Raw genomic sequence first — 5269 nt, 5'->3', positions numbered from 1 at the left:
TATTCCATAAAGCATCATTCAGAAACACTCCCCCACCAGCTTTTACACTCACCTCAAGGACATTCAAACTGCCCTTTCACCTGCTTCTTGAGCATAAGGCCCATATCAGGATGGTGCAAAGAGTTTGATAGCATAATTTAACTTTTGTCCACGCCCCACAAGCCCACAACAAACAGCAGACATTCATTCTGCCCAGCTTTGTGTGGGGCAAAGAGAGCATGCTGCCTTCTGACTGGAACATTCCATTGTTTAGGGACCCCCTGCCTACCAAGGCTTCATAAACTGTCCAGGACACCCTCCCTGTCCTTCTGAAATCTGAAAAATCAGAAGATGATGATTCATTCCAGCCAAAGAAAGAAAGGAAATCCAAGGGAGGAACTGGACTAATATTCAGTTGTACCAGGCTAAGTAAACCTAAGTAAGGCTACTCTCGTTCTTTCAGAGGCTTCTTAGGGCAGGGATGAAGACCAGTAAAACCTAAATCCCTCAACCCAGGAAAAGGCTAATGAAACACTGTAATCCAGCTCTAAGAGTGAGTCAATCAGAAAAGAATGAAGATGCCAAAAGTAACAGAAGAATAAAAGAAAAAAAACTTTTAAAAGATTTCAAAAGGAAAAAAAAATCCAGAGTATCATAATGATAACAGTAATGATAATGATGAAGATGATGATGATAATGATAGCTACAACTTATATAACGCTTTAAAGTTTACAAAACACTTTACAAATATTATCTTATTCCATCATCACAATGACCTTGGAAGGAAGATGCAATTACTATAAACAAATAAACCAATAGAAAGGATCCTAGAAATTAAACAGAATAATGAGCTGTTGGTGTTGTTCAATTGTTTCAGTCATGTTAAACTCTTTGTGGCCCAATTTGGGGTTTTCTTGGCAAAGCTTCTAAAGTGGTTTGCCATTTCCTTCTCCAGCTCATTTTACAGATGGGGAAACTGAAGTAAACAGGGTTAAGTGACTTTCCCAGGGTCATACAACTAGTAAGTGTCTAAGGCCAGATTTGAACCCAGGAAGATGAGTCTACCCAATTTCAAACCCAGTGCTCTATCCACTATGCCACCTAGCTGCCCCTAGAATAATGAATATTTATCCCTCAGACAGAATACAAAGCTTTTTTTTTAATTTTAAGAGAAAGCAAACCAACTCCTAACGAAACATAGAATCCTGTGGAATCCCAAAAGAACATGGAAATAACAGGAAATTCTAAAATTGGTTTCAAAAAAGAGAAGAAATTAGGAATGAAAATATATAAAAAAAATGTATAGCTTTCAAAGCAGATTTTTTTAAAAAAATTCAATTAGCAGATTAGGGGGGAAATCAATCTATATTTAGAAGAGCTTCTCCAAAGAAGCAAAAGAGATGAACAGATGTGGAATTTTTTTTAAACGAAGTAGAGTAAAATCAAGCAGGAGAGAAGTAAAAAGCAACTAGACGAAAAAACACATGATTGTGCTCATTTCAGCAAAGTATATACTGAACATGGAATGATACAGAAAAGATTAGCACAGCTGCGTGCAAGGATAACACACAAAATCACGAGTTATTCAACATTTTTGAAAGTTCTAAGAAACTATTAAAGAACAATTAATACCAATACTACACCAATTAATCTTAAAAACTGAGAAAGAAAGCACTCTATCAAACTCTTTTCATGAGTCAAATATAATTCTGTTACTTAAACCAGAGACGGATAAAAAGCAAAAAGCTAGAAATGTAGACCAATATTATTATTGAATGCCAATTCAAAACATTTAAGTGCAATCCTGTCAAACATATTACAGTAATGCCTTCAAGAAATCATCTATTATATCCAAGGTAAATTTATACCAGGGATGCAAGGATGATTCAATATTAAGAAAACAATAATTATATTAAAAGCAGTAACATCCCCAAACCTCATGGTAATCTCAATGGATGTAGAAAAAGACTTCGATAAAGTTCAACACTCATTGATTTTCACAAAAACCCTACAAAGTAAAGGGATGGGGAGATCTTTTCAATGTCATTTTTTTAAAAAATACCCATCAAGGAGGCAGAGCCAAGATGGCAGCTGGAAAGCAGGGACTTGCCTAAAGCTCTCCCCCAGGACCCTCCAAACACCTATAAAGAATGGCTCTCAACAAATTCTAGAACTGCAGAACCTACAAGGTAGCAGAGGGAAGCAGAGCTCCAGGCCAGGACAGCCTGGATGGTCACTGGGTAAGGTCTATCCCACAGAGCTGGGAGCAGAGTGGAGCACAGCCCAGTGTGGGATGTGCCCAGACCAACTGTATTGGTAAACAAAATGGGCTCTTAGTACTTAATTCAACCAAGTACCCTTGAAGAGTTTGGCTTTTGTTTCCTTTGAATAATTCAGTGTATTTCATTGAGTCTTACTAGGTGCTAAGCCCTAGGCCCAAATCCCTATTAGGTATAAAACCTATGTGGGTGTGGATTGGTAACCACAGTGGGGCTAACTAAGGGGAGGGCCTAGTTTACACATGAGTTTGAGTGACATGTCTGGGACAGCAGAGGCTTTTAGACCACATGGGTTTAAGTCGCCTCTTTGTGATGATTCTAGGTCACATGGGTGAGTTGCATGTGTGACTCACCCCTGACCCTGAAAAAGATATAAAACCAGGGGTTGGCTTTCTCTTCATCAGAGCTCTTACCCACAGCAGTGGTGGCGCATGTGACTCTGGGCCAGCCCTTGTTCTGAGCTCCTGGGCTGAACCTAGATGTTGGTAACTATGAATTGTATTGAGTCTGTCTGTTGATATTTGTAATTTGTTTGTATTTTGCTCTGAAGTTCAGGGTGCTGGTCTTTTCCCCTGAACTAAGTGAAAGACATTTGTATGCTGAATTAAAGTAAGCTTGTCAACCCCTTAATGTTGCTTTCCTTAGTTAAGCAGATCAAAAGAACCTGTGCTTTTGCAACGTGCTGGTAGCATGCTTGTTGTTGGGCTTCTGTTGATCTTTCACCCCCACAACAGCTGCTAGCTGGATTGTTGAAACACCAACCAGACCAGGAGTCAGGTGGAACAGGCCCTAGAACCCTGAATCAGTGAGCTGTGGCAGTTACCAGACTACTCAACCCACAAACACCAAAGACAACAGAGAAGATTAGTGGGAAAAGCTGCGGGGGACAGAGTGAAAGGAATTTGCAGTTCAGCCACCACCCCAGGGGCAGAGGAGGTGGTGCAGTTCTGAGGACAGAACTACAGCTGCAGTTGTTTCTGGCCCCAGGCCCACCTGGTGGAGGAATTAATTGGCAGATCAGAGCGGAAGTGCAGAGCCTGCTTAGATCTGAGTCACGGTCTGGGTTGGCGGTTCTTGGGGGAAGAGGAATGCTGGTGTGGCAGAGCTGGTTGTGTAGAAATAACTCTGAAAACAACAGCGCATCCCCTCAAGCTTGGAACAAAGTACTCTCTACTCTACAAGCAGTCATACCCCAATGAAAACTCAAGGGTCAAGTAGTTGGCTGGGAACATGGCCGGGCAGCGAAAATTCTCTCACATTGAGACTCAGACTTTGGAATCTTTCTTTGGTGACAAAGAAGACCAAAACATACAGCCAGAAGAAGTCAACAAAGTCAAAGAGACTACATCAAAAGCCTCCAAGAAAAACATGAACTGGTCTCAGGCCATGGAAGAACTCAAAAAGGATGTGGAAAAACAAGTTAGAGAAGTACAGGAAAAACTGGGAAGAGAAATAAGAATGATGCAAGAAAACCATGAAAAACAAGTCAATGACTGACTAAAGGAATCCCAAAAAATACTGAAGAAAACAACACCTTAAAAATAGACTAACTTAAATGGCAAAAGAGCTCCAAAAAGCCAATGAGGAGAAGAATGCCTTGAAAGGCAGAATTAGCCAAATGGAAAAGGAGGTCCAAAAGACCACTGAAGAAAATACTACCTTAAAAATTAGATTGGAGCAAGTGGAAGCTAGTGACTTTATGAGAAATCAAGATATTATGAAACAGAACCAAAGGAATGAAAAAATGGAAGACAATGTGAAATATTTCATTGGAAAAACCACTGATCTGGAAAATAGATCCAGGAGAGATAATTCAAAAATTATTGGACTACCTGAAAGCCATGATCAAAAAAAGAGCCTAGACATCATCTTTCAAGAAATTATCAAGGACAACTGCCCTGATATTCTAGAGCCAGAGGGTAAAATAGAAATTGAAAGAATCCACAGATCACCTCCTCAAATAGATCCCAAAAAGAAAACTCCTAGGAATATTGTCACCAAATTCCAGAGCTCCCAGATCAAGGAGAAAATACTGCAAGCAGCCAGAAAGAAACTATTTCAGTATTGTGGAAACACAATAAGGATAATACAAGATCTAGCAATTCTACATTAAGGGATCAAAGGGCTTGGAATATGATATTCCGGAGGTCAATGGAGCTAGGATTAAAACCAAGAATCACCTACCCAGCAAAACTGAGCATCATGCTCTAAGGCAAAATATGGATTTTCAATAAAATAGAGGACTTCAAGCTTTCTCAGTGAAAAGACCAGAACTGAATAGAAAATTTGACTTTCAAACACAAGAATCAAGAGAAGCATGAAAAGGTAAACAAGAAAGAGAAATCATAAGGGACTTACTAAAGTTGAACTGTTTTGTTTACATTCCTACATGGAAAGATGGTATATATAATTCATGAGACCTCAGTATTAGGGTAGCTGAAGGGAATATACATACATACATACATACGTATGTATGTATGTATGTATAGACAGAGGGCACAGGGTGAGTTGAATATGAAGGGATGATATCTAAAAAAAACTCAAATTAAGGGATGAGAGAGGAATATATTGAGAGAGGGAGAAAGGGAGAGATAGAATGGGGTAAATTATCTCACATAAAAGTGGCAAGAAAAAGCACTTCTGTTGGGAGGGAAGAGGGGGCAGGTGAGGGAGGAATAAGTGAATCTTGCTCTCATCAGATTTGACCTGAGGAGGGAATACCATACACACTCATTTGGGCATCTTACCCCACAGGAAAGAAGGAGAAAGGGGATAAAAAAGGGGGCAAGATAGAAGGGAGGGCAGATAGGGGGAGGAGGTAATCAAAAGCAAACACTTTTGAAAAGGGACAGAGTCAAGGGAAAAATCTGGATAAAGGGGGATAGGATAGGAAGGAGCAAAATATAGTTAGTCTTTCACAACATGATTATTATGGAAGGGTTTTTCATAATGATACACATTTGGCCTATGTTGAATTGCTTGCCTTCTTAGGGAGGGTGGGTGGGGAGGGA

The 5269-nt window shown here is 39.8% G+C and overlaps 1 non-coding gene across 1 annotated transcript; it reads left to right on the top strand.

Annotated features, from left to right (window-relative positions):
• Positions 1-1471: 1471 nt before the first annotated feature.
• On the top strand, positions 1472-1575 carry LOC118830365. Its single transcript, XR_005009014.1, has one exon. It is a non-coding gene; the product is annotated as a U6 spliceosomal RNA (small nuclear RNA).
• Positions 1576-5269: the final 3694 nt, after the last annotated feature.

The sequence above is a fragment of the Trichosurus vulpecula genome, chromosome 8, assembly GCF_011100635.1.
Source record: "Trichosurus vulpecula isolate mTriVul1 chromosome 8, mTriVul1.pri, whole genome shotgun sequence".
NCBI classification, from domain to species: Eukaryota; Metazoa; Chordata; class Mammalia; order Diprotodontia; family Phalangeridae; genus Trichosurus; species Trichosurus vulpecula.
This window is presented reverse-complemented; position numbering and strand designations above follow the sequence as displayed.